Source organism: Rhipicephalus microplus, chromosome X, assembly GCF_043290135.1.
Source record: "Rhipicephalus microplus isolate Deutch F79 chromosome X, USDA_Rmic, whole genome shotgun sequence".
Classification (NCBI taxonomy): domain Eukaryota; kingdom Metazoa; phylum Arthropoda; class Arachnida; order Ixodida; family Ixodidae; genus Rhipicephalus; species Rhipicephalus microplus.
The window spans coordinates 244,262,375-244,287,665 of NC_134710.1; the positions used below are offsets into that span (position 1 = coordinate 244,262,375).

At 43.4% G+C, this 25,291-nt stretch overlaps 33 non-coding genes across 33 annotated transcripts; all 33 read right to left on the minus strand.

Annotated features, from left to right (window-relative positions):
* Nucleotides 1-166: 166 nt before the first annotated feature.
* TRNAL-CAG (transfer RNA leucine (anticodon CAG)) lies at nucleotides 167-250 on the minus strand. Its single transcript has one exon. It is a non-coding gene; the product is annotated as a tRNA-Leu (tRNA).
* A 703-nt stretch (nucleotides 251-953) lies between these two features.
* On the minus strand, nucleotides 954-1,037 carry TRNAL-CAG (transfer RNA leucine (anticodon CAG)). The gene has a single exon. It is a non-coding gene; the product is annotated as a tRNA-Leu (tRNA).
* Nucleotides 1,038-2,921: 1,884 nt separating this feature from the next.
* On the minus strand, nucleotides 2,922-3,005 carry TRNAL-CAG (transfer RNA leucine (anticodon CAG)). The gene has a single exon. It is a non-coding gene; the product is annotated as a tRNA-Leu (tRNA).
* Nucleotides 3,006-3,314: 309 nt separating this feature from the next.
* On the minus strand, nucleotides 3,315-3,398 carry TRNAL-CAG (transfer RNA leucine (anticodon CAG)). The gene has a single exon. It is a non-coding gene; the product is annotated as a tRNA-Leu (tRNA).
* Nucleotides 3,399-3,708: 310 nt separating this feature from the next.
* Nucleotides 3,709-3,792, minus strand: TRNAL-CAG (transfer RNA leucine (anticodon CAG)). Its single transcript has one exon. It is a non-coding gene; the product is annotated as a tRNA-Leu (tRNA).
* Nucleotides 3,793-4,890: 1,098 nt separating this feature from the next.
* Nucleotides 4,891-4,974, minus strand: TRNAL-CAG (transfer RNA leucine (anticodon CAG)). Its single transcript has one exon. It is a non-coding gene; the product is annotated as a tRNA-Leu (tRNA).
* A 703-nt stretch (nucleotides 4,975-5,677) lies between these two features.
* On the minus strand, nucleotides 5,678-5,761 carry TRNAL-CAG (transfer RNA leucine (anticodon CAG)). Its single transcript has one exon. It is a non-coding gene; the product is annotated as a tRNA-Leu (tRNA).
* A 1,493-nt stretch (nucleotides 5,762-7,254) lies between these two features.
* On the minus strand, nucleotides 7,255-7,338 carry TRNAL-CAG (transfer RNA leucine (anticodon CAG)). Its single transcript has one exon. It is a non-coding gene; the product is annotated as a tRNA-Leu (tRNA).
* Nucleotides 7,339-8,043: 705 nt separating this feature from the next.
* TRNAL-CAG (transfer RNA leucine (anticodon CAG)) lies at nucleotides 8,044-8,127 on the minus strand. The gene has a single exon. It is a non-coding gene; the product is annotated as a tRNA-Leu (tRNA).
* Nucleotides 8,128-8,438: 311 nt separating this feature from the next.
* On the minus strand, nucleotides 8,439-8,522 carry TRNAL-CAG (transfer RNA leucine (anticodon CAG)). Its single transcript has one exon. It is a non-coding gene; the product is annotated as a tRNA-Leu (tRNA).
* Nucleotides 8,523-8,832: 310 nt separating this feature from the next.
* On the minus strand, nucleotides 8,833-8,916 carry TRNAL-CAG (transfer RNA leucine (anticodon CAG)). Its single transcript has one exon. It is a non-coding gene; the product is annotated as a tRNA-Leu (tRNA).
* Nucleotides 8,917-9,619: 703 nt separating this feature from the next.
* On the minus strand, nucleotides 9,620-9,703 carry TRNAL-CAG (transfer RNA leucine (anticodon CAG)). The gene has a single exon. It is a non-coding gene; the product is annotated as a tRNA-Leu (tRNA).
* Nucleotides 9,704-10,014: 311 nt separating this feature from the next.
* On the minus strand, nucleotides 10,015-10,098 carry TRNAL-CAG (transfer RNA leucine (anticodon CAG)). The gene has a single exon. It is a non-coding gene; the product is annotated as a tRNA-Leu (tRNA).
* Nucleotides 10,099-11,587: 1,489 nt separating this feature from the next.
* On the minus strand, nucleotides 11,588-11,671 carry TRNAL-CAG (transfer RNA leucine (anticodon CAG)). Its single transcript has one exon. It is a non-coding gene; the product is annotated as a tRNA-Leu (tRNA).
* A 309-nt stretch (nucleotides 11,672-11,980) lies between these two features.
* Nucleotides 11,981-12,064, minus strand: TRNAL-CAG (transfer RNA leucine (anticodon CAG)). Its single transcript has one exon. It is a non-coding gene; the product is annotated as a tRNA-Leu (tRNA).
* A 702-nt stretch (nucleotides 12,065-12,766) lies between these two features.
* TRNAL-CAG (transfer RNA leucine (anticodon CAG)) lies at nucleotides 12,767-12,850 on the minus strand. Its single transcript has one exon. It is a non-coding gene; the product is annotated as a tRNA-Leu (tRNA).
* Nucleotides 12,851-13,160: 310 nt separating this feature from the next.
* On the minus strand, nucleotides 13,161-13,244 carry TRNAL-CAG (transfer RNA leucine (anticodon CAG)). Its single transcript has one exon. It is a non-coding gene; the product is annotated as a tRNA-Leu (tRNA).
* Nucleotides 13,245-13,552: 308 nt separating this feature from the next.
* On the minus strand, nucleotides 13,553-13,636 carry TRNAL-CAG (transfer RNA leucine (anticodon CAG)). Its single transcript has one exon. It is a non-coding gene; the product is annotated as a tRNA-Leu (tRNA).
* A 697-nt stretch (nucleotides 13,637-14,333) lies between these two features.
* Nucleotides 14,334-14,417, minus strand: TRNAL-CAG (transfer RNA leucine (anticodon CAG)). The gene has a single exon. It is a non-coding gene; the product is annotated as a tRNA-Leu (tRNA).
* Nucleotides 14,418-15,119: 702 nt separating this feature from the next.
* Nucleotides 15,120-15,203, minus strand: TRNAL-CAG (transfer RNA leucine (anticodon CAG)). Its single transcript has one exon. It is a non-coding gene; the product is annotated as a tRNA-Leu (tRNA).
* A 309-nt stretch (nucleotides 15,204-15,512) lies between these two features.
* Nucleotides 15,513-15,596, minus strand: TRNAL-CAG (transfer RNA leucine (anticodon CAG)). The gene has a single exon. It is a non-coding gene; the product is annotated as a tRNA-Leu (tRNA).
* A 702-nt stretch (nucleotides 15,597-16,298) lies between these two features.
* On the minus strand, nucleotides 16,299-16,382 carry TRNAL-CAG (transfer RNA leucine (anticodon CAG)). The gene has a single exon. It is a non-coding gene; the product is annotated as a tRNA-Leu (tRNA).
* A 309-nt stretch (nucleotides 16,383-16,691) lies between these two features.
* On the minus strand, nucleotides 16,692-16,775 carry TRNAL-CAG (transfer RNA leucine (anticodon CAG)). The gene has a single exon. It is a non-coding gene; the product is annotated as a tRNA-Leu (tRNA).
* A 308-nt stretch (nucleotides 16,776-17,083) lies between these two features.
* On the minus strand, nucleotides 17,084-17,167 carry TRNAL-CAG (transfer RNA leucine (anticodon CAG)). Its single transcript has one exon. It is a non-coding gene; the product is annotated as a tRNA-Leu (tRNA).
* Nucleotides 17,168-17,864: 697 nt separating this feature from the next.
* On the minus strand, nucleotides 17,865-17,948 carry TRNAL-CAG (transfer RNA leucine (anticodon CAG)). The gene has a single exon. It is a non-coding gene; the product is annotated as a tRNA-Leu (tRNA).
* Nucleotides 17,949-18,258: 310 nt separating this feature from the next.
* TRNAL-CAG (transfer RNA leucine (anticodon CAG)) lies at nucleotides 18,259-18,342 on the minus strand. The gene has a single exon. It is a non-coding gene; the product is annotated as a tRNA-Leu (tRNA).
* Nucleotides 18,343-18,651: 309 nt separating this feature from the next.
* Nucleotides 18,652-18,735, minus strand: TRNAL-CAG (transfer RNA leucine (anticodon CAG)). The gene has a single exon. It is a non-coding gene; the product is annotated as a tRNA-Leu (tRNA).
* A 1,092-nt stretch (nucleotides 18,736-19,827) lies between these two features.
* On the minus strand, nucleotides 19,828-19,911 carry TRNAL-CAG (transfer RNA leucine (anticodon CAG)). The gene has a single exon. It is a non-coding gene; the product is annotated as a tRNA-Leu (tRNA).
* Nucleotides 19,912-21,002: 1,091 nt separating this feature from the next.
* On the minus strand, nucleotides 21,003-21,086 carry TRNAL-CAG (transfer RNA leucine (anticodon CAG)). The gene has a single exon. It is a non-coding gene; the product is annotated as a tRNA-Leu (tRNA).
* A 310-nt stretch (nucleotides 21,087-21,396) lies between these two features.
* On the minus strand, nucleotides 21,397-21,480 carry TRNAL-CAG (transfer RNA leucine (anticodon CAG)). Its single transcript has one exon. It is a non-coding gene; the product is annotated as a tRNA-Leu (tRNA).
* Nucleotides 21,481-22,182: 702 nt separating this feature from the next.
* On the minus strand, nucleotides 22,183-22,266 carry TRNAL-CAG (transfer RNA leucine (anticodon CAG)). Its single transcript has one exon. It is a non-coding gene; the product is annotated as a tRNA-Leu (tRNA).
* Nucleotides 22,267-23,752: 1,486 nt separating this feature from the next.
* TRNAL-CAG (transfer RNA leucine (anticodon CAG)) lies at nucleotides 23,753-23,836 on the minus strand. Its single transcript has one exon. It is a non-coding gene; the product is annotated as a tRNA-Leu (tRNA).
* A 310-nt stretch (nucleotides 23,837-24,146) lies between these two features.
* Nucleotides 24,147-24,230, minus strand: TRNAL-CAG (transfer RNA leucine (anticodon CAG)). Its single transcript has one exon. It is a non-coding gene; the product is annotated as a tRNA-Leu (tRNA).
* Nucleotides 24,231-25,291: the final 1,061 nt, after the last annotated feature.

Below are 25,291 nucleotides of genomic sequence, written 5' to 3' on the forward strand. Positions count from 1 at the left end.
CGTCGCGAAAAAAAGTGAAAGTAATGAACGCTGTGGAAAAGAAGTTTTATGCCTATAGGTATTCACATTTCTCTGTATTATGGCGCCTAAATATCTGTAACGGCACGCCCAGCCACCTAGCTAAGAAACAATAGTCATTAATCACACAGCTGAAGGAAAACATAACTGTCAGAAGTGGGATTTGAATCCACGCCCGGAAGTCCGGACTGCGACCTGAACGCAGCGCCTTGGACCGCTCAGCCATCCTGACATGCGGTTCGGCTGCTTTTGTAGAGAAATAAAAGATATGAATAAAGTTTCTTTGAAAAAAGAACAGGTATTGCGCGCGATAGAAGGAGTAATTAACATCACATGGCTATTTTCAAAAGTGGCCTATGAAGCGCACTGGCATTTTTGTCGCGAAAAAAAGTGAAAGTAATGAACACCGTGGAAAATAATTTTTGTGCCGACAGGTATACACATTCATCTGTATTATGACTCCTAAATGTCTGCACCGGTACGCCCAGCCACCTAGCTAAGAAACAATAGTCATTACTCACACAGCTGAAGGAAAACATAACTGTCAGAAGTGGGATTTGAATCCACGCCCAGAAGTCCGGACTGCGAGCTGAACGCAGCGCCTTGGACCGCTCAGCCATCCTGACATGCGCTTCGGCTGCTTTTGTAGAGAAATAAAACATATGAATAAAGTTTATTTGAAAAAAGAACAGATATTGCGCGCGATAAAAGGAGTAATTGACATCACATGGCTATTTTTAAAAGTGGCCCATCAAGCGTACTGGCATTTTGTCGCGAAAAAAAGTCAAAGTAATGAACACTGTGGAAAAGACTTTTTGTGCCGATAGGTATACACATTTATCTGTATTATGACTCCTAAATGTCTGTACCGGTACGCCCAGCCACCTAGCTAATAAACAATAGTCATTACTCACACAGCTGAAGCAAAACATAGGTGTCAGAAGTGGGATTCGAACCCACGCCCGGAAGACCGGTCTGAGACCTGAACGCAGCACCTTGGACCGCTCGGCCATCCTGACTTGCGGTTCGGCTGCTTTTGTCGAGAAATAAAACATATGACTAAAGTTTATTTATAAAAAGAACAGGTATTGCACGCGATAAAAGGAGTAAATGACATCACATGGCTATTTTCAAAAGTGGCCTATCAAGCGCGCTGGAATTTTCGTCGCGAAAAAAAGTGAAGGTAATGAACGCTGTGGAAAAAATATTTTTGTGCCGATAGGTATTCACAATTATCTGCATTATGACTCCTAAATGTCTGTACCGGCACGCCCAGCCACCTAGCTAATAAACAACAGTCATTACTCACACAGCTGAAGCAAAACATAACTGTTAGTAGTGGGATTCGAACCCACGCCCGGAAGACCGGTCTGAGACCTGAACGCAGCACCTTGGACCGCTCGGCCATCCTGACTTGCGGTTCGGCTGCTTTTGTCGAGAAATAAAACATATGACTAAAGTTTATTTATAAAAAGAACAGGTATTGCACGCGATAAAAGGAGTAAATGACATCACATGGCTATTTTCAAAAGTGGCCTATCAAGCGCGCTGGAATTTTTATCGCGAAAAAAAGTGAAGGTAATGAACGCTGTGGAAAAAATATTTTTGTGCCGATAGGTTTCACAATTATCTGCATTATGACTCCTAAATGTCTCTACCGGCACGCCCAGCCACCTAGCTAATAAACAACAGTCATTACTCACACAGCTGAAGCAAATCATAAGTGTCAGAAGTGGGATCGAACCCACGCCCGGAAGTCCGGACTGCTACCTTAACGCAGCGCCTTGGACCGCTCGGCGATCCTGACTTGCGCTTCGGCTGCTTTGTCGAGAAATAAAACATATGACTAAAGTTTATTTATAAAAAAAACGGGTATTGCACGCGATAGAAGGAGTAAGTGACATCACATGGCTATTTAGAAAAGTGGCCTATCAAGCGCGCTAAAATTTTCGTCGTGAAAAAAGTGAAAGTAATGAATGCTGTGGAAAAGAATTTTTATACCGATAGGTATTCACATTTCTCTGTATTATGACTCCTAAATGTCTGTACCGGTACGGCCAGCCACCTAGCTAATAAACGATAGTCATTACTCACACAGCTGAAGCAAAACATAACTGTCAGAAGTGGGATTCGAACCCACGCCCTGAAGACCGGACTGCGACTGAACGCAGCGCCTTGGACCGCTCGGCCATCCTGATATGCGGTTTCGCTGCTTTTGTCGAGAAATAAAAGATAAAACAAAAGTTTATTTAAAAAAAGAACAGGTATTGCGCGCGATAGAAGGAGTAAATGCCATCACATGGCTCTTTTCAAAAGTGGCCTATCAAGCGCGCTGGAGTTTTGGTCGCGAAAAAAAGTGAAACTGATGAACGCTGTGGAAAAACAATTTTTGTGCCGATAGGTATTCACATTTCTCTGTATTATGACTCCTAATTGACTGTACCGGTTCACCCAGCCACCTAGCTAATAAACAATAGTCATTACTCACAGAGCTGAAGCAAAACATAGGTGTCAGAAGTGGGATTCGAACCCACGCCCTGAAGACCGGACTGCGACTGAACGCAGCGCCATGGACCGCTCGGCCATCCTGACATGCGGTTGGGCTGCTTTTGTAGAGAAATAAAACATATGACTAAAGTTTATTTGAAAAAAGAACAGGTATTGCGCGCAATAGAACGAGTAATTGATATCACACGGCTATTTTCAAAACTGGCCTATCAAGCGCGCTGGAATTTTCGTCGCGAAAAAAAGTGAAAGTAATGAACGCTGTGGAAAAAATATTTTTGTGCCGATAGGTATTCACAATTATCTGTTATATGACTTCTAAATGTCTGTACCGGCCCGCCCAGCCACCTAGCTAATAAACAATAGTCATTACTCACACAGCTGAAGCAAAACATAACTGTCAGAAGTGGGATTCGAACCCACGCCCGGAAGTCCGGACTGCGACCTGAACGCAGCGCCTTGGACCGCTCGGCCATCCTGACATGCGCTTCGGCTGCTTTTGTAGAGAAATAAAACATATGAATAAAGTTTCTTTGAAAAAAGAACAGATATTGCGCGCGATAGAAGGAGTAATTGACATCACATGGCTATTTTCAAAAGTGGCCCATCAAGCGTACTGACATTTTGTCGCGAAAAAAAGTCAAAGTAATGAACACTGTGGAAAAGACTTTTTGTGCCGATAGGTATACACATTTATCTGTATTATGACTCCTAAATGTCTGTACCGGTACGCCCAGCCACCTAGCTATTAAACAATAGTCATTACTCACACAGCTGAAGCAAAACATAAGTGTCAGAAGTGGGATTCGAAACCACGCCCGGAAGACCGGTCTGAGACCTGAACACAGCACCTTGGACCACTCGGCCATCCTGACTTGCGGTTCGGCTGCTTTTGTCGAGAAATAAAACATATGACTAAAGTTTATTTATAAAAAGAACAGGTATTGCACGCGAGAGAAGGAGTAAATGACATCACATGGCTATTTTCAAAATTGGCCTATCAAGCGCGCTGGAATTTTTGTCGTGAAAAAAAGTGAAAGTAATGAACGCTGTGGAAAAGAATTTTTATGCCGATAGGTATTCACATTTCTCTGTATTATGACTCCTAAATGACTGTACCGGTTCGCCCAGCCACCTAGCTAATAAACAATAGTCATTACTCACAGAGCTGAAGCAAAACATAGGTGTCAGAAGTGGGATTCGAACCCACGCCCGGAAGTCCGGACTGCGACCTGAACGCAGCGCCTTGGACCGCTCGGCCATCCTGACATGCGGTTTTGGCTGCTTTTGTCGAGAAATAAAACATATGACTAAAGTTTATTTATAAAAAGAACAGGTATTGCACGCGATAGAAGGAGTAATTTACATCACATGGCTATTTTTAAAAGTGGCCTATTAAGCGCACTGGCATTTTTGTCGCGAAAAAAGTGAAAGTAATGAACACCATGGAAAACAATTTTTGTGCCGACAGGTATACACATTCATCTGTATTATGACTCCTAAATGTCGGCACCGGTACGCCCAGCCACCTAGCTAATAAACAATAGTCATTACTCACACAGCTGAAGCAAAACATAAGTGTCAGAAGTGGGCTTCGAACCCACGCCCGGAAGACCGGACTGAGACCTGAACGCAGCGTCTTGGACCGCTCGGCCATCCCGACTTGTGGTTCGGCTGCTTTTGTCGAGAAATAAAACATATGACTAAAGTTTATTTATAAAAAGAACAGGTATTGCACGCGATAAAAGGAGTAAATGACATCACATTGCTATTTTCAAAAGTGGCCTATCAAGCGCGCTGGAATTTTCGTCGCGAAAAAAAGTGAAAGTAATGAACGCTGTGGAAAAAATATTTTTGTGCCGATAGGTAGTCACAATTATCTGTATTATGACTTCTAAATGTCTGTACAGGCACGCCCAGCCACCTGGCAAATAAACAATAGTCATTACTCACACAGCTGAAGCAAAACATAACTGTCAGAAGTGGGATTCAAATCCACGCCCGGAAGTCTGGTCTGAGACCTGAACGCCGCACCTTGGACCGCTCGGCCATCCTGACTTGCGGTTCGGCTGCTTTTGTCGAGAAATAAAACATATGACTAAAGTTTATTTGAAAAAAGAACAGGTATTGCGCGCAATAGAAGGAGTAATTGATATCACATGGCTATTTTCAAAATTGGCCTGACAAGCGCACTGGCATTTTCGTCGCAAAAAAAGTGAAAGTAATGAATGCTGTGGAAAAGAAATTTTGTGCCGATAGGTATACACATTTATCTGTATTATGACTCCTAAATGTCTGTACCGGTACGCCCAGCCACCTAGCTAATAAACAATAGTCATTACTCACACAGCTGAAGCAAAACATAACTGTCAGAAGTGGGATTCTAACCCACGCCCGGAAGACCGGACTGAGACCTGAACGCAGCGCCTTGGACCGCTCGGCCATCCTGACATGCGCTTCGGCTGCTTTTGTAGAGAAATAAAACATATGAATAAAGTTTATTTGAAAAAAGAACAGATATAGCGCGCGATAGAAGGAGTAATTGACATCACATGGCTATTTTCAAAAGTGGCCTATCAAGCGCACTGGCATTTTTGTCGCGAAAACAAGTGAAAGTAATGAACACCGTGAAAAACAATTTTTGTGCCGACAGGTATACACATTCATCTGTATTATGACTCCTAAATGTCTGCACCGGTACGCCCAGCCACCTAGCTAATAAACAATAGTCATTACTCACACAGCTGAAGCAAAACATAAGTGTCAGAAGTGGGCTTCGAACCCACGCCCGGAAGACCGGACTAAGACCTGAACGCAGCACCTTGGACCGCTCGGCCATCCTGACTTGCGGTTCGGCTGCTTTTGTCGAGAAATAAAACATATGACTAAAGTTTATTGAAAAAAGAACAGGTATTGCGCGCAATAGAAGGAGTAATTGATATCACATGGCTATTTTCAAAAGTGGCCTATCAAGCGCACTGGCATTTTTGTCGCAAAGAAAAGTGAAACTAATGAACGCTGTGGAAAAGAAGTTTTATGCCTATAGGTCTTCACATTTCTCTGTATTATGACGCCTAAATATCTGTAACGGCACGCCCAGCCACCTAGCTAAGAAACAATAGTCATTACTCACACAGCTGAAGGAAAACATAACTGTCAGAAGTGGGATTTGAATCCACGCCCGGAAGTCCGGACTGCGACCTGAACGCAGCGCCTTGGACCGCTCGGCCATCCTGACATGCGGTTTTGGCTGCTTTTGTCGAGAAATAAAACATATGACTAAAGTTTATTTATAAAAAGAACAGGTATTGCACGCGATAGAAGGAGTAATTTACATCACATGGCTATTTTTAAAAGTGGCCTATTAAGCGCACTGGCATTTTTGTCGCGAAAAAAGTGAAAGTAATGAACACCATGGAGAACAATTTTTGTGCCGACAGGTATACACATTCATCTGTATTATGACTCCTAAATGTCTGCACCGGTACGCCCAGCCACCTAGCTAATAAACAATAGTCATTACTCACACAGCTGAAGCAAAACATAAGTGTCAGAAGTGGGCTTCGAACCCACGCCCGGAAGACCGGACTGAGACCTGAACGCAGCGTCTTGGACCGCTCGGCCATCCCGACTTGTGGTTCGGCTGCTTTTGTCGAGAAATAAAACATATGACTAAAGTTTATTTATAAAAAGAACAGGTATTGCACGCGATAAAAGGAGTAAATGACATCACATTGCTATTTTCAAAAGTGGCCTATCAAGCGCGCTGGAGTTTTCGTCGCGAAAAAAAGTGAAAGTAATGAACGCTGTGGAAAAAATATTTTTGTGCCGATAGGTAGTCACAATTATCTGTATTATGACTTCTAAATGTCTGTACAGGCACGCCCAGCCACCTGGCAAATAAACAATAGTCATTACTCACACAGCTGAAGCAAAACATAACTGTCAGAAGTGGGATTCAAATCCACGCCCGTAAGTCTGGTCTGAGACCTGAACGCAGCACCTTGGACCGCTCGGCCATCCTGACTTGCGGTTCGGCTGCTTTTGTCGAGAAATAAAACATATGACTAAAGTTTATTTGAAAAAAGAACAGGTATTGCGCGCAATAGAAGGAGTAATTGATATCACATGGCTATTTTCAAAATTGGCCTGACAAGCGCACTGGCATTTTCGTCGCAAAAAAAAGTGAAAGTAATGAATGCTGTGGAAAAGAAATTTTGTGCCGATAGGTATACACATTTATCTCTATTATGACTCCTAAATGTCTGTACCGGTACGCCAAGCCACCTAGCTAATAAACAATAGTCATTACTCACACAGCTGAAGCAAAACATAACTGTCAGAAGTGGGATTCTAACCCATGCCCGGAAGTCCGGACTGCGACCTGAACGGAGCGCCTTGGACCGCTTGGACATCCTGACAAGCGGTTGGGCGGCTTTTGTCGAGAAATAAAACATATGACTAAAGTTTATTTATAAAAAAAACAGGTATTGCACGCGATAGAAGGAGTAAATGACATCACATGGCTATTTTCAAAAGTGGCCTATCAAGCGCGCTGGAATTTTTGTCGTGAAAAAAAGTGAAACTAATGAACGCTGTGGAAAAGAAGTTTTATGCCTATAGGTATTCACATTTCTCTGTATTATGACGCCTAAATATCTGTAACGGCACGCCCAGCCACCTAGCTAAGAAACAATAGTCATTACTCACACAGCTGAAGGAAAACATAACTGTCAGAAGTGGGATTCGAACCCACGCCCGGAAGTCCGGACTGCGACCTGAGCGTAGCGCCTTGGACCGCTCGGCCATCCTGACATGCGCTTCGGCTGCTTTTGTAGAGGAATAAAAGATATGAATAAAGTTTCTTTGAAAAAAGAACAGGTATTGCGCGCGATAGAAGGAGTAATTGACATCACATGGCTATTTAAAAAAGTGGCCTATTAAGCGCACTGGCATTTTTGTCGCGAAAAAAAGTGAAAGTAATGAACACCGTGGAAAACAATTTTTGTGCCCACAGGTATACACATTCATCTGTATTATGACTCCTAAATGTCTGCACCGGTACGCCCAGCCACCTAGCTAATAAACAATAGTCATTACTCACACAGCTGAAGCAAAACATAAGTGTCAGAAGTGGGCTTCGAACCCACGCCCGCAAGACCGGACTGAGACCTGAACGCAGCGCCTTGGACCGCTCCGCCATCCTGACTTGTCGTTCGGCTGCTTTTGTCGAGAAAAAAAACAAAAGACTAAAGTTTATTTATAAAAAGAACAGGTATTGCACGCGATAAATGGAGTAAATGACATCACACGGCTATTTTCCAAAGTGGCCTATCAAGCGCGCTGGAATTTTCGTCGCGAAAAAAAGTGAAAGTAATGAACGCTGTGGAAAAAATATTTTCGTGCCGATAGGTATTCACAATTATCTGTATTATGACTTCTAAATGTCTGTACAGGCACGCCCAGCCACCTGGCTAATAAACAATAGTCATTACTCACACAGCTGAAGCAAAACATAACTGTCAGAAGTGGGATTCGAACCCACGCCCGGAAGTCCGGACTGTGACCTGAACGCAGCCCCTTGGACCGCTCGGCCATCCTGACATGCGCTTCGGCTGCTTTTGTAGAGAAATAAAACATATGAATAAAGTTTATTTGAAAAAAGAACAGATTATGCGCGCGATAGAAGGAGTAATTGACATCACATGGCTATTTTCAAAAGTGGCCTATCAAGCGCACTGGCATTTTTGTCGCGAAAAAAGGTGAAAGTAATGAACGCTGTGGAAAAAATATTTTTGTACCGATAGGTATTCACAATTATCTGTATTATGACTCCTAAATGTCTGTACCGGTACGCCCAGCCACCTAGCTAATAAACAATAGTCATTACTCACACAGCTGAAGCAAAACATAAGTGTCAGAAGTGGGCTTCGAACCCACGCCCGGAAGACCGGACTGAGACCTGAACGCAGCGCCTTGGACCGCTCGGCCATCCTGATTTGTGGTTCGGCTGCTTTTGTCGAGAAATAAAACATATGACTAAAGTTTATTTATAAAAAGAACAGGTATTGCACGCGATAAAAGGAGTAAATGACATCACATGGCTATTTTCAAAAGTGGCCTATCAAGCGCGCTGGAATTTTCGTCGCGAAAAAAAGTGAAAGTAATGAACGCTGTGGAAAAGAAGTTTTATGCCTATAGGTATTCACATTTCTCTGTATTATGGCGCCTAAATATCTGTAACGGCACGCCCAGCCACCTAGCTAAGAAACAATAGTCATTAATCACACAGCTGAAGGAAAACATAACTGTCAGAAGTGGGATTTGAATCCACGCCCGGAAGTCCGGACTGCGACCTGAACGCAGCGCCTTGGACCGCTCAGCCATCCTGACATGCGGTTCGGCTGCTTTTGTAGAGAAATAAAAGATATGAATAAAGTTTCTTTGAAAAAAGAACAGCTACTGCGCGCGATAGAAGGAGTAATTAACATCACATGGCTATTTTCAAAAGTGGCCTATGAAGCGCACTGGCATTTTTGTCGCGAAAAAAAGTGAAAGTAATGAACACCGTGGAAAATAATTTTTGTGCCGACAGGTATACACATTCATCTGTATTATGACTCCTAAATGTCTGCACCGGTACGCCCAGCCACCTAGCTAAGAAACAATAGTCATTACTCACACAGCTGAAGGAAAACATAACTGTCAGAAGTGGGATTTGAATCCACGCCCAGAAGTCCGGACTGCGAGCTGAACGCAGCGCCTTGGACCGCTCAGCCATCCTGACATGCGCTTCGGCTGCTTTTGTAGAGAAATAAAACATATGAATAAAGTTTATTTGAAAAAAGAACAGATATTGCGCGCGATAAAAGGAGTAATTGACATCACATGGCTATTTTTAAAAGTGGCCCATCAAGCGTACTGGCATTTTGTCGCGAAAAAAAGTCAAAGTAATGAACACTGTGGAAAAGACTTTTTGTGCCGATAGGTATACACATTTATCTGTATTATGACTCCTAAATGTCTGTACCGGTACGCCCAGCCACCTAGCTAATAAACAATAGTCATTACTCACACAGCTGAAGCAAAACATAGGTGTCAGAAGTGGGATTCGAACCCACGCCCGGAAGACCGGTCTGAGACCTGAACGCAGCACCTTGGACCGCTCGGCCATCCTGACTTGCGGTTCGGCTGCTTTTGTCGAGAAATAAAACATATGACTAAAGTTTATTTATAAAAAGAACAGGTATTGCACGCGATAAAAGGAGTAAATGACATCACATGGCTATTTTCAAAAGTGGCCTATCAAGCGCGCTGGAATTTTCGTCGCGAAAAAAAGTGAAGGTAATGAACGCTGTGGAAAAAATATTTTTGTGCCGATAGGTATTCACAATTATCTGCATTATGACTCCTAAATGTCTGTACCGGCACGCCCAGCCACATAGCTAATAAACAACAGTCATTACTCACACAGCTGAAGCAAAACATAACTGTTAGAAGTGGGATTCGAACCCACGCCCGGAAGACCGGTCTGAGACCTGAACGCAGCACCTTGGACCGCTCGGCCATCCTGACTTGCGGTTCGGCTGCTTTTGTCGAGAAATAAAACATATGACTAAAGTTTATTTATAAAAAGAACAGGTATTGCACGCGATAAAAGGAGTAAATGACATCACATGGCTATTTTCAAAAGTGGCCTATCAAGCGCGCTGGAATTTTTGTCGCGAAAAAAAGTGAAGGTAATGAACGCTGTGGAAAAAATATTTTTGTGCCGATAGGTTTCACAATTATCTGCATTATGACTCCTAAATGTCTCTACCGGCACGCCCAGCCACCTAGCTAATAAACAACAGTCATTACTCACACAGCTGAAGCAAATCATAAGTGTCAGAAGTGGGATCGAACCCACGCCCGGAAGTCCGGACTGCTACCTTAACGCAGCGCCTTGGACCGCTCGGCGATCCTGACTTGCGCTTCGGCTGCTTTGTCGAGAAATAAAACATATGACTAAAGTTTATTTATAAAAAAAACGGGTATTGCACGCGATAGAAGGAGTAAATGACATCACATGGCTATTTAGAAAAGTGGCCTATCAAGCGCGCTAAAATTTTCGTCGTGAAAAAAGTGAAAGTAATGAATGCTGTGGAAAAGAATTTTTATACCGATAGGTATTCACATTTCTCTGTATTATGACTCCTAAATGTCTGTACCGGTACGGCCAGCCACCTAGCTAATAAACGATAGTCATTACTCACACAGCTGAAGCAAGACATAACTGTCAGAAGTGGGATTCGAACCCACGCCCTGAAGACCGGACTGCGACTGAACGCAGCGCCTTGGACCGCTCGGCCATCCTGATATGCGGTTTCGCTGCTTTTGTCGAGAAATAAAAGATAAAACAAAAGTTTATTTAAAAAAAGAACAGGTATTGCGCGCGATAGAAGGAGTAAATGCCATCACATGGCTCTTTTCAAAAGTGGCCTATCAAGCGCGCTGGAGTTTTGGTCGCGAAAAAAAGTGAAACTGATGAACGCTGTGGAAAAACAATTTTTGTGCCGATAGGTATTCACATTTCTCTGTATTATGACTCCTAATTGACTGTACCGGTTCACCCAGCCACCTAGCTAATAAACAATAGTCATTACTCACAGAGCTGAAGCAAAACATAGGTGTCAGAAGTGGGATTCGAACCCACGCCCTGAAGACCGGACTGCGACTGAACGCAGCGCCATGGACCGCTCGGCCATCCTGACATGCGGTTGGGCTGCTTTTGTAGAGAAATAAAACATATGACTAAAGTTTATTTGAAAAAAGAACAGGTATTGCGCGCAATAGAACGAGTAATTGATATCACACGGCTATTTTCAAAACTGGCCTATCAAGCGCGCTGGAATTTTCGTCGCGAAAAAAAGTGAAAGTAATGAACGCTGTGGAAAAAATATTTTTGTGCCGATAGGTATTCACAATTATCTGTTATATGACTTCTAAATGTCTGTACCGGCCCGCCCAGCCACCTAGCTAATAAACAATAGTCATTACTCACACAGCTGAAGCAAAACATAACTGTCAGAAGTGGGATTCGAACCCACGCCCGGAAGTCCGGACTGCGACCTGAACGCAGCGCCTTGGACCGCTCGGCCATCCTGACATGCGCTTCGGCTGCTTTTGTAGAGAAATAAAACATATGAATAAAGTTTATTTGAAAAAAGAACAGATATTGCGCGCGATAGAAGGAGTAATTGACATCACATGGCTATTTTCAAAAGTGGCCCATCAAGCGTACTGACATTTTGTCGCGAAAAAAAGTCAAAGTAATGAACACTGTGGAAAAGACTTTTTGTGCCGATAGGTATACACATTTATCTGTATTATGACTCCTAAATGTCTGTACCGGTACGCCCAGCCACCTAGCTATTAAACAATAGTCATTACTCACACAGCTGAAGCAAAACATAAGTGTCAGAAGTGGGATTCGAAACCACGCCCGGAAGACCGGTCTGAGACCTGAACACAGCACCTTGGACCACTCGGCCATCCTGACTTGCGGTTCGGCTGCTTTTGTCGAGAAATAAAACATATGACTAAAGTTTATTTATAAAAAGAACAGGTATTGCACGCGATAGAAGGAGTAAATGACATCACATGGCTATTTTCAAAATTGGCCTATCAAGCGCGCTGGAATTTTTGTCGTGAAAAAAAGTGAAAGTAATGAACGCTGTGGAAAAGAATTTTTATGCCGATAGGTATTCACATTTCTCTGTATTATGACTCCTAAATGACTGTACCGGTTCGCCCAGCCACCTAGCTAATAAACAATAGTCATTACTCACAGAGCTGAAGCAAAACATAGGTGTCAGAAGTGGGATTCGAACCCACGCCCTGAAGACCGGACTGCGACTGAACGCAGCGCCATGGACCGCTCGGCCATCCTGACATGCGGTTGGGCTGCTTTTGTAGAGAAATAAAACATATGACTAAAGTTTATTTGAAAAAAGAACAGGTATTGCGCGCAATAGAACGAGTAATTGATATCACACGGCTATTTTCAAAACTGGCCTATCAAGCGCACTGGCATTTTCGTCGCCAAAAAAGTGAAAGTAATGAATGCTGTGGAAAAGAAATTTTGTGCCGATAGGTATACACATTTATCTGTATTATGACTCAGGAATGTCTGTACCGGTACGCCCAGCCACCTAGCTAATAAACAATAGTCATTACTCACACAGCTGAAGCAAATCATAAGTGTCAGAAGTGGGATTCAAACCCACGCCCGGAAGACCGGTCTGAGACCTGAACGCAGCGCCTTGGACCGCTCGGCCATCCTGACTTGCGCTTCGGCTGCTTTGTCGAGAAATAAAACATATGACTAAAGTTTATTTATAAAAAGAACAGGTATTGCACGCGATAGAAGGAGTAAATGACATCACATGGCTATTTTCAAAAGTGGCCTATCAAGCGCGCTGGAATTTTCGTCGCGAAAAAAAGTGAAGGTAATGAACGCTGTGGAAAAAATATTTTTGTGCCGATAGGTATTAACATTTATCTATATTATGACTTCTTAATGTATGTACCGGTACGCCCAGCCACCTAGCTAATAAACAATAGTCATTACTCACACAGCTGAAGCAAAACATGAGTGTCAGAAGTGGGATTCGAACCCACGCCCGGAAGACCGGACTGCGACCTGAACGCAGCGCCTTGGACCGCTCGGCCATCCTGACATGCGGGTTGGCAGCTTTCGTCGAGAAATAAAACATATGACTAAAGCTATTTAAAAACGAACAGGTATTGAGCGCGATAGAAGCAGTAAATGACATCACATGGCTATTTTTAAAAGTGGCCTATCAAGCGCGCTGGAATTTTCGTCGCGAAAAAAAGTGAAAGTAATGAACGCCGCGGAAAATAAATTTTGTGCCGATAGGTATACACATTTATCTGTATTATGACTCCTAAATGTCTGTACCGGTACGCCCAGCAACCTTGTTAATGAACAATAGTCATTACTCACACAGCTGAAGCAAAACATAAGTGTCAGAAGTGGGATTCAAACCCACGCCCGGATGCCCGGACTGCGGCCTGAACACAACGCCTTGGACCGCTCGGCCATCCTGACATGCGGTTTGGCTGCTTTTGTCGAGAAAAAAAACATATGACTAAAGTTTATTGAAAAAAAGAACAGGTATTTCGCGCGATAGAAGGAGTAACTGACATCACATGGCTATTTTAAAAAGTGGCCTATCAAGCGCGCTAAAATTTTCGTCGCCAAAAAATGAAAGTAATGAACGCCGCGGAAAAGAAATTTTGTGCCGTTAGGTATACACATTTATCTGTATTATGACTCCTAAATGTCTGTACCGGTACGCCCAGCAATCTTGCTAATAAACAATAGTCATTACTCACACAGCTGAAGCAAAACATAGGTGTCAGAAGTGGGATTCGAACCCACGCCCGGAAGACCAGACTGCGACCTGAACGCAGACCTGTGGACCGCTTGGCAATCCTGACATGCAGTTCGGCTGCTTTTGTCGAGAAATAAAACATGACAGATTTTATTAAAAAAAGAACAGGTATTGCGCGCGATAGAAGGAGTAATTGACATAAAATGGCTATTTTCAAAAGTGGCCTATCAAGCGCTGGAATTTTCGTCGCGAAAAAAAGTGAAAGTAATGAACGCTGTGGAAAAAAACTTTTTGTGCCGATAGGTATACACATTTATCTGTATTATGACTCCTAAATATCATTAACGGCATGCCCAGCCACCTAGCTAAGAAACAATAGTCATTACTCACACAGCTGAAGGAAAACATAACTGTCAGAAGTGGGATTTGAATCCACGCCCGGAAGACCGGTCTGAGACCTGAACGCAGCACCTTGGACCGCTCGGCCATCCTGACTTGCGGTTCGGCTGCTTTTGTCGAGAAATAAAACATATGACTAAAGTTTATTTATAAAAAGAACAGGTATTGCACGCGATAAAAGGAGTAAATGACATCACATGGCTATTTTCAAAAGTGGCCTATCAAGCGCGCTGGAATTTTCGTCGCGAAAAAAAGTGAAGGAAATGAACGCTGTGGAAAAAATATTTTTGTGCCGATAGGTATTCACAATTATCTGCATTATGACTCCTAAGTGTCTCTACCGGCACGCCCAGCCACCTAGCTAATAAACAACAGTCATTACTCACACAGCTGAAGCAAATCATAAGTGTCAGAAGTGGGATCGAACCCACGCCCGGAAGTCCGGACTGCTACCTTAACGCAGCGCCTTGGACCGCTCGGCGATCCTGACTTGCGCTTCGGCTGCTTTGTCGAGAAATAAAACATATGACTAAAGTTTATTTATAAAAAAAACGGGTATTGCACGCGATAGAAGGAGTAAATGACGTCACATGGCTATTTAGAAAAGTGGCCTATCAAGCGCGCTAAAATTTTCGTCGTGAAAAAAGTGAAAGTAATGAATGCTGTGGAAAAGAATTTTTATACCGATAGGTATTCACAATTATCTGTATTATGACTTCTAAATGTCTGTACCGGCCCGCCCAGCCACCTAGCTAATAAACAATAGTCATTACTCGCACAGCTGAAGCAAAACATAACTGTCAGAAGTGGGATTCGAACCCACGCCCGGAAGTCTGGACTGCGACCTGAACGCAGCGCCTTGGACCGCTCGGCCATCCTGACATGCGCTTCGGCTGCTTTTGTAGAGAAATAAAACATATGAATAAAGTTTATTTGAAAAAAGAACAGATATTGCGCGCGATAGAAGGAGTAATTGACATCACATGGCTATTTTCAAAAGTGGCCCATCAAGCGTACTGACATTTTGTCGCGAAAAAAAGTCAAAGTAATGAACACTGTGGAAAAGACTTTTTGTGCCGATAGGTATACACATTTATTTGTATTATGACTCCTAAATGTCTGTACCGGTACGCCCAGCCACCTAGCTATTAAACAATAGTCATTACTCACACAGCTGAAGCAAAACATAAGTGTCAGAAGTGGGATTCGAAACCACGCCCGGAAGACCGGTCTGAGACCTGAACACAGCACCTTGGACCACTCGGCCATCCTGACTTGCGGTTCGGCTGCTTTTGTCGAGAAATAAAACATATGACTAAAGTTTATTTATAAAAAGAACAGGTATTGCACGCGATAGAAGGAGTAAATGACATCACATGGCTATTTTCAAAATTGGCCTATCAAGCGCGCTGGAATTTTTGTCGTGAAAAAAAGTGAAAGTAATGAACGCTGTGGAAAAGAATTTTTATGCCGATAGGTATTCACATTTCTCTGTATTATGACTCCTAAATGACTGTACCGGTTCGCCCAGCCACCTAGCTAATAAACAATAGTCATTACTCACAGAGCTTAAGCAAAACATAGGTGTCAGAAGTGGGATTCGAACCCACGCCCTGAAGACCGGACTGCGACTGAACGCAGCGCCATGGACCGCTCGGCCATCCTGACATGCGGTTGGGCTGCTTTTGTAGAGAAATAAAACATATGACTAAAGTTTATTTGAAAAAAGAACAGGTATTGCGCGCAATAGAACGAGTAATTGATATCACACGGCTATTTTCAAAACTGGCCTATCAAGCGCACTGGCATTTTCGTCGCCAAAAAAGTGAAAGTAATGAATGCTGTGGAAAAGAAATTTTGTGCCGATAGGTATACACATTTATCTGTATTATGACTCAGGAATGTCTGTACCGGTACGCCCAGCCACCTAGCTAATAAACAATAGTCATTACTCACACAGCTGAAGCAAATCATAAGTGTCAGAAGTGGGATTCAAACCCACGCCCGGAAGACCGGTCTGAGACCTGAACGCAGCGCCTTGGACCGCTCGGCCATCCTGACTTGCGCTTCGGCTGCTTTGTCGAGAAATAAAACATATGACTAAAGTTTATTTATAAAAAGAACAGGTATTGCACGCGATAAAGGAGTTAATGACATCACATGGCTATTTTCAAAAGTGGCCTATCAAGCGCGCTGGAATTTTCGTCGCGAAAAAAAGTGAAGGTAATGAACGCTGTGGAAAAAATATTTTTGTGCCGATAGGTATTAACATTTCTCTGTATTATGACTTCTTAATGTATGTACCGGTACGCCCAGCCACCTAGCTAATAAACAATAGTCATTACTCACACAGCTGAAGCAAAACATGAGTGTCAGAAGTGGGATTCGAACCCAGGCCCGGAAGACCGGACTGCGACCTGAACGCAGCGCCTTGGACCGCTCGGCCATCCTGACATGCGGGTTGGCTGCTTTCGTCGAGAAATAAAACATATGACTAAAGCTATTTAAAAACGAACAGGTATTGAGCGCGATAGAAGCAGTAAATGACATCACATGGCTATTTTTAAAAGTGGCCTATCAAGCGCGCTGGAATTTTCGTCGCGAAAAAAAGTGAAAGTAATGAACGCCGCGGAAAATAAATTTTGTGCCGATAGGTATACACATTTATCTGTATTATGACTCCTAAATGTCTGTACCGGTACGCCCAGCAACCTTGCTAATGAACAATAGTCATTACTCACACAGCTGAAGCAAAACATAAGTGTCAGAAGTGGGATTCAAACCCACGCCCGGATGCCCGGACTGCGGCCTGAACACAGCGCCTTGGACCGCTCGGCCATCCTGACATGCGGTTTGGCTGCTTTTGTCGAGAAAAAAAACATATGACTAAAGTTTATTGAAAAAAAGAACAGGTATTTCGCGCGATAGAAGGAGTAACTGACATCACATGGCTATTTTAAAAAGTGGCCTATCAAGCGCGCTGAAATTTTCGTCGCCAAAAAATGAAAGTAATGAACGCCGCGGAAAAGAAATTTTGTGCCGATAGGTATACACATTTATCTGTATTATGACTCCTAAATGTCTGTACCGGTACGCCCAGCAATCTTGCTAATAAACAATAGTCATTACTCACACAGCTGAAGCAAAACATAGATGTCAGAAGTGGGATTCGAACCCACGCCCGGAAGACCAGACTGCGACCTGAACGCAGAGCTGTGGACCGCTTGGCAATCCTGACATGCAGTTCGGCTGCTTTTGTCGAGAAATAAAACATGACAGATTTTATTAAAAAAAGAACATGTATTGCGCGCGATAGAAGGAGTAATTGACATAAAATGGCTATTTTCAAAAGTGGCCTATCAAGCGCTGGAATTTTCGTCGCGAAAAAAAGTGAAAGTAAGGAACGCTGTGGAAAAAAACTTTTTGTGCCGATAGGTATACACATTTATCTGTATTATGACTCCTAAATATCATTAACGGCATGCCCAGCCACCTAGCTAAGAAACAATAGTCATTACTCACACAGCTGAAGGAAAACATAACTGTCAGAAGTGGGATTTGAATCCACGCCCGGAAGTCCGGACTGCGACCTGAACGCAGCGCCTTGGACAGCTCGGCCATCCTGACATGCGGTTCGGCTGCTTTTGTAGAGAAATAAAAGATATGAATAAAGTTTCTTTGAAAAAAGAACAGGTATTGCGCGCGATAGAAGGAGTAATTGACATCACATGGCTATTTTGAAAAGTGGCCTATCAAGCGCGCTGGAATTTTCGTCGCAATAAAAATTGAAAGTAATGAACGCTGTGGAAAAGAATTTTTATGCCGATAGGTATTCACATTTCTCTGTATTATGACTCCTAAATGTCTGTACCGGTACGCCCAGCCACCTAGCTAATAAACAATAGTCATGACTCACACAGCTGAAGCAAAACATAACTGTCAGAAGTGGGATTCGAACCCTCGCACGGAAGTCCGGACTGCGACCTGAACGCAGCGCCTTGGACCGCTTGGCCATCCTGACATGCGGTTCGTCTTCTTTTGTCGAGAAATAAAACATATGACTAAAGTTTATTTGAAAAAAGAACAGGTATTGCGCGCGATAGAAGGAGTAATTGACATCACATGGCTATTTTCAAAAGTGGCCTTCAAGCGCGCTGGAATTTTCGTCGCGAAAAAAATTGAAAGTAATGAACGCTGTGGAAAAGAAATTTTGTGCTGATAGGTATTCACATTTATCTGTATTAAGACTCCTAAATGTCTGTACCGGTACGCCCAGCCACCTAGCTAATAAACAATAGTCATTACTCACACAGCTGAAGCAAAACATAGGTGTCAGCAGTGGCATTCGAACCCACGCCCGGAAGACCGGACTGCGACCTGAACGCAGCGCCTTGGACCGCTCGGCCATCCTGACATGCGGTTCGGCTGCTTTTGTCGAGAAATAAAACATATGACTAAAGCTTTTTAAAAAAGAACAGGTAAATCGCGCGATAGAAGGAATAATTCACATTACACGGCTATTTTCAAAAGTGGCCTTCAAGCGCACTGGCAAATTCGTCGCGAAAAAAATTGAAAGTAATGAATGCTGCGGAAAATAATTTTTGTGCTGACAGGTATACACGATTATCTGTATTATGACTCCTAAATGTCTGTACCGTTACGCCCAGCTACCTAGCTAATAAACAATAGTCATTACTCACACAGCTGAAGCAAAGCATAAGTGCCAGAATTGGGATGCGAACACACGCCCGGATCCCCGGACTGCGACCTGAACGCAGCGCCTTGGACCGCTCGGCCATCCTGACATGCGGTTCGGCTGCTTTTGTCGAGAAATAAAACATATGACTAAAGTTTATTTGAAAAAAGAACAGGTATTGCGCGCGATACAAGGAGTAAATGACATCACATGGCTGTTTTGAAAAGTGGCCTATCAAGCGCGCTGGAATTTTCGTCGCCAAAAAAATGAAAGTAATGAACGCCGCGGAAAAAAATTTTGTGCCGATAGCTATACACATTTATCTGTATTATGACTCCTAAATGTCTGTACCGGTACGCCCAGCCACCTAGCTAATAAACAATAGTCATTACTCACACAGCTGAAGCAAAACATAACTGTCAGAAGTGGGATTCGAATATACGCCCGGAAGTCCGGACTGCGACCTGAACGCAGCGCCTTGGACCGCTCGGCCATCCTGACATGCGGTTCGGCTGCTTTTGTCGAGAAATAAAACATATGACTAAAGTTTATTGAAAAAAAAGAACAGGTATTGCGCACAATAGAAGGAGTAATTGACATCACATGGCTATATTCAGAAGTGGCCTATCAAGCGCGTTGGAATTTTCGTCGCCAGAAAATGAAAGTAATGAACGCCGCGGAAAATAAATTTTGTGCCGATAGGTGTACACATTTATCTGTATTATGACTCCTAAATGTCTGTACCGGTACGCCCAGCAACCTTGCTAATCAACAATAGTCATTACTCACACAGCTGAAGCAAAACATAAGTGTCAGAAGTGGGATTCGAACCCACGCCCGTAAGACCGGACTGCGACCTGAACGCAGCGCCTTGGACCGCTCGGCCATCCTGACATGCGGTTCGGCTGCTTTTGTCGAGAAATAAAAGATATAACTAAAGTTTATTTAAAAAAAAGAACAGGTGTTGCGCGCGATAGAAGGAGTAAATGCCATCACATGGCTATTTTCAAAAGTGGCCTATCAAGCGCGCTGGAGTTTTGGTCGCGAAAAAAAGTGAAAGTAATGAACGCTGTGGAAAGAAATTTTTGTGCCGATAGGTATTCACATTTATCTGTAATATGACTCCTAAATGTCTGTACCGGTACGCCCAGCCACCTAACTAATAAACAATAGTCAATACTCACACAGCTGAAGCGAAACATAAGTGTCAGCAGTGGCATTCGAACCCACGCCCGGAAGACCGGACTGCGAACTGAACGCAGCGGCTTGGACCGCTCGGTCATCCTGACATGCGGTTTGGCTGCTTTTGTCAAGAAATAAAACATATGACTAAAGCTTTTTAAAAAAGAACAGGTAAATCGCGCGATAGAAGGAATAATTCACATTACACGGCTATTTTCAAAAGTGGCCTTCAAGCGCACTGGCAAATTCGTCGCGAAAAAAATTGAAAGTAATGAATGCTGCGGAAAATAATTTTTGTGCCGACAGGTATACACGATTATCTGTATTATGACTCCTGAATGTTACCGTTACGCCCAGCTACCTAGCTAATAAACAATAGTCATTACTCACACAGCTGAAGCAAAGCATAAGTGCCAGAATTGGGATGCGAACCCACGCCCGGATGCCCGGACTGCGACCTGAACGCAGCGCCTTGGACCGCTCGGCCATCCTGACATGCGGTTCGGCTGCTTTTGTCGAGAAATAAAACATATGACTAAAGTTTATTTGAAAAAAGAACAGGTATTGCGCGCGATACAAGGAGTAAATGACATCACATGGCTGTTTTGAAAAGTGGCCTATCAAGCGCGCTGGAATTTTCGTCGCCAAAAAAATGAAAGTAATGAACGCCGCGGAAAAACATTTTGTGCCGATAGCTATACACATTTATCTGTATTATGACTCCTAAATGTCTGTACCGGTACGCCCAGCCACCTAGCTAATAAACAATAGTCATTACTCACACAGCTGAAGCAAAACATAAGTGTCAGAAGTGGGATTCGAACCCACGCCCGTAAGACCGGACTGCGACCTGAACGCAGCGCCTTGGACCGCTTGGCCATCCTGACATGCGGTTTGGCTGATTTTGTCGAGAAATAAAACATTTGACTAATGTTTATTTAAAAAAAGAACAGGTATTGCTCGCGATAGAAGGAGTAAATGACATCACATGGCTATTTTCAAAACTGGCCTATCAAGCGCGCTAGAGTTTTCGTCGCGAAAAATAGTGAAAGTAATGAGCGCTGTGGAAAAGAAATTTTGTGCCGATATGTATTCACATTTATCTGTATTATGACTCCTAAATGTCTGTACCGGCACGCCCAGCCACCTAGCTATTAAACAATAGTCATTACTCACACAGCTTAAGCAAAACATAACTGTCAGAAGTGGGAGTCGAACCCACGCCCGGAAGTCCGGACTGCGACCTGAACGCAGCGCCTTGGGCCGCTCGGCCATCCTGACATGCGGTTCGGCTGCTTTTGTCGAGAAATAAAAGATATAACTAAAGTTTATTTAAAAAAAAGAACAGGTATTGCGCGCGATAGAAGGAGTGAATGCCATCACATGGATATTTTCAAAAGTGGCCTATGAAGCGCGCTGGAGTTTTGGTCGCGAAAAAAAGTGAAAGTAATGAACGCTGTGGAAAAAAAATTTTTGTGCCGACAGCTATACACATTTATCTGTATTATGACTCCTAAATGTCTGTACCGGTACGCCCAGCCACCTAGCTAATAAACAATAGTCATTACTCACACAGCTGAAGCAAAGCATAAGTGCCAGAATTGGGATGCGAACACACGCCCGGATGCCCGGACTGTGACCTGAACGCAGCGCCTTTGACCGCTCGGCCATCCTGACATGCGGTTTGGCTGCTTTTGTCGAGAAATAAAACATATGACTAAAGTTTATTTAAAAAAAGAACAGGTATAGCGCGCGATAGAAGGAGTAAATGCCATGACATGGCTATTTTCAAAAGTGGCCTATCAAGCGCGCTGGAGTTTTGGTCGCGAAAAAAAGTGAAATGAACGCTGTGGAAAAAACTTTTTGTGCCGATAGGTATTCACAATAATCTGTAATATGACTCCTGAATGTCTGTACTGGTACGCCCAGCCACCTCGCTAATAAACAATAGTCATTACTCACACAGGTGAAGCAAAACATAAGTGTCAGAAGTGGGATTCGAACCCACGCCCGTAAGACCGGACTGCGACCTGAACGCAGCGCCTTGGACCGCTCGGCCATCCTGACATGCGGTTCGGCTGCTTTTGTCGAGAAATAAAAGATATAACTAAAGTTTATTTAAAAAAAAGAACAGGTGTTGCGCGCGATAGAAGGAGTAAATGCCATCACATGGCTATTTTCAAAAGTGGCCTATCAAGCGCGCTGGAGTTTTGGTCGCGAAAAAAAGTGAAAGTAATGAACGCTGTGGAAAAAAAATTTTGTGCCGATAGGTATTCACATTTATCTGTAATATGACTCCTAAATGTCTGTACCGGTACGCCCAGCCACCTAGCTAATAAACAATAGTCAATACTCACACAGCTGAAGCGAAACATAAGTGTCAGCAGTGGCATTCGAACCCACGCCCGGAAGACCGGACTGCGAACTGAACGCAGCGGCTTGGACCGCTCAGTCATCCTGACATGCGGTTTGGCTGCTTTTGTCGAGAAATAAAACATATGACTAAAGCTTTTTAAAAAAGAACAGGTAAATCACGCGATAGAAGGAATAATTCACATTACACGGCTATTTTCAAAAGTGGCCTTCAAGCGCACTGGCAAATTCGTCGCGAAAAAAATTGAAAGTAATGAATGCTGCGGAAAATAATTTTTGTGCCGACAGGTATACACGATTATCTGTATTATGACTCCTAAATGTCTGTACCGTTACGCCCAGCTACCTAGCTAATAAACAATAGTCATTACTCACACAGCTGAAGCAAAGCATAAGTGCCAGAATTGGGATGCGAACCCACGCCCGGATGCCCGGACTGCGACCTGAACGCAGCACCTTGGACCGCTCGGCCATCCTGTTATGCGGTTCGGCTGCTTTTGTCGAGAAATAAAACATATGACTAAAGTTTATTTGAAAAAAGAACAGGTATTGCGCGCGATACAAGGAGTAATTGACATCACATGGCTGTTTTGAAAAGTGGCCTATCAAGCGCGCTGGAATTTTCGTCGCCAAAAAAATGAAAGTAATGAACGCCGCGGAAAAACATTTTGTGCCGATAGCTATACACATTTATCTGTATTATGACTCCTAAATGTCTGTACCGGTACGCCCAGCCACCTAGCTAATAAACAATAGTCATTACTCACACCACTGAAGCAAAACATAACTGTGAGAAGTGGGATTCGAACATACGCCCGGAAGTCCGGACTGCGACCTGAGCGCAGCGCCTTGGACCGCTCGGCCATCCTGACATGCGGTTCGGCTGCTTTTGTCGAGAAATAAAACATATGACTAAAGTTTATTGAAAAAAAGAACAGGTATTGCGCACAATAGAAGGAGTAATTGACATCACATGGCTATATTCAGAAGTGGCCTATCAAGCGCGTTGGAATTTTCGTCGCCAAAAAATGAAAGTAATGAACGCCGCGGAAAATAAATTTTGTGCCGATAGGTGTACACATTTATCTGTATTATGACTCCTAAATGTCTGTACCGGTACGCCCAGCAACCTTGCTAATAAACAATAGTCATTACTCACACAGCTGAAGCAAAACATAAGTGTCAGAATTGGGATTCGAACCCACGCCCGTAAGACCGGACTGCGACCTGAACGCAGCGCCTTGGACCGCTTGGCCATCCTGACATGCGTTTTGGCTGCTTTTGTCGAGAAATAAAACATTTGACTAATGTTTATTTAAAAAAAGAACAGGTATTGCTCGCGATAGAAGGAGTAAATGACATCACATGGCTATTTTCAAAACTGGCCTATCAAGCGCGCTAGAGTTTTCGTCGCGAAAAATAGTGAAAGTAATGAGCGCTGTGGAAAAGAAATTTTGTGCCGATATGTATTCACATTTATCTGTATTATGACTCCTAAATGTCTGTACCGGCACGCCCAGCCACCTAGCTATTAAACAATAGTCATTACTCACACAGCTTAAGCAAAACATAACTGTCAGAAGTGGGAGTCGAACCCACGCCCGGAAGTCCGGACTGCGACCTGAACGCAGCGCCTTGGGCCGCTCGGCCATCCTGACATGCGGTTCGGCTGCTTTTGTCGAGAAATAAAAGATATAACTAAAGTTTATTTAAAAAAAAGAACAGGTATTGCGCGCGATAGAAGGAGTGAATGCCATCACATGGATATTTTCAAAAGTGGCCTATGAAGCGCGCTGGAGTTTTGGTCGCGAAAAAAAGTGAAAGTAATGAACGCTGTGGAAAAAAAATTTTTGTGCCGACAGCTATACACATTTATCTGTATTATGACTCCTAAATGTCTGTACCGGTACGCCCAGCCACCTAGCTAATAAACAATAGTCATTACTCACACAGCTGAAGCAAAGCATAAGTGCCAGAATTGGGATGCGAACACACGCCCGGATGCCCGGACTGCGACCTGAACGCAGCGGCTTGGACCGCTCGGTCATCCTGACATGCGGTTTGGCTTCTTTTGTCGAGAAATAAAACATATGACTAAAGCTTTTTAAAAAAGAACAGGTATTGCGCGCGATAGAAGGAATAATTCACATTACACGGCTATTTTCAAAAGTGGCCTATCAAGCGCGCTGGAGTTTTGGTCGCGAAAAAAAGTGAAATGAACGCTGTGGAAAAAACTTTTTGTGCCGATAGGTATTCACAATAATCTGTAATATGACTCCTGAATGTCTGTACTGGTACGCCCAGCCACCTAGCTAATAAACAATAGTCATTACTCACACAGCTGAAGCAAAACATAAGTGTCAGCAGTGGCATTCGAACCCACGCCCGGAAGACCGGACTGCGACCTGAACGCAGCGGCTTGGACCGCTCGGTCATCCTGACATGCGGTTTGGCTTCTTTTCGTCGAGAAATAAAACATATGACTAAAGCTTTTTAAAAAAGAACAGGTATTGCGCGCGATAGAAGGAATAATTCACATTACACGGCTATTTTCAAAAGTGGCCTATCAAGCGCGCTGGAGTTTTGGTCGCGAAAAAAAGTGAAATGAACGCTGTGGAAAAAACTTTTTGTGCCGATAGGTATTCACAATAATCTGTAATATGACTCCTGAATGTCTGTACTGGTACGCCCAGCCACCTAGCTAATAAACAATAGTCAT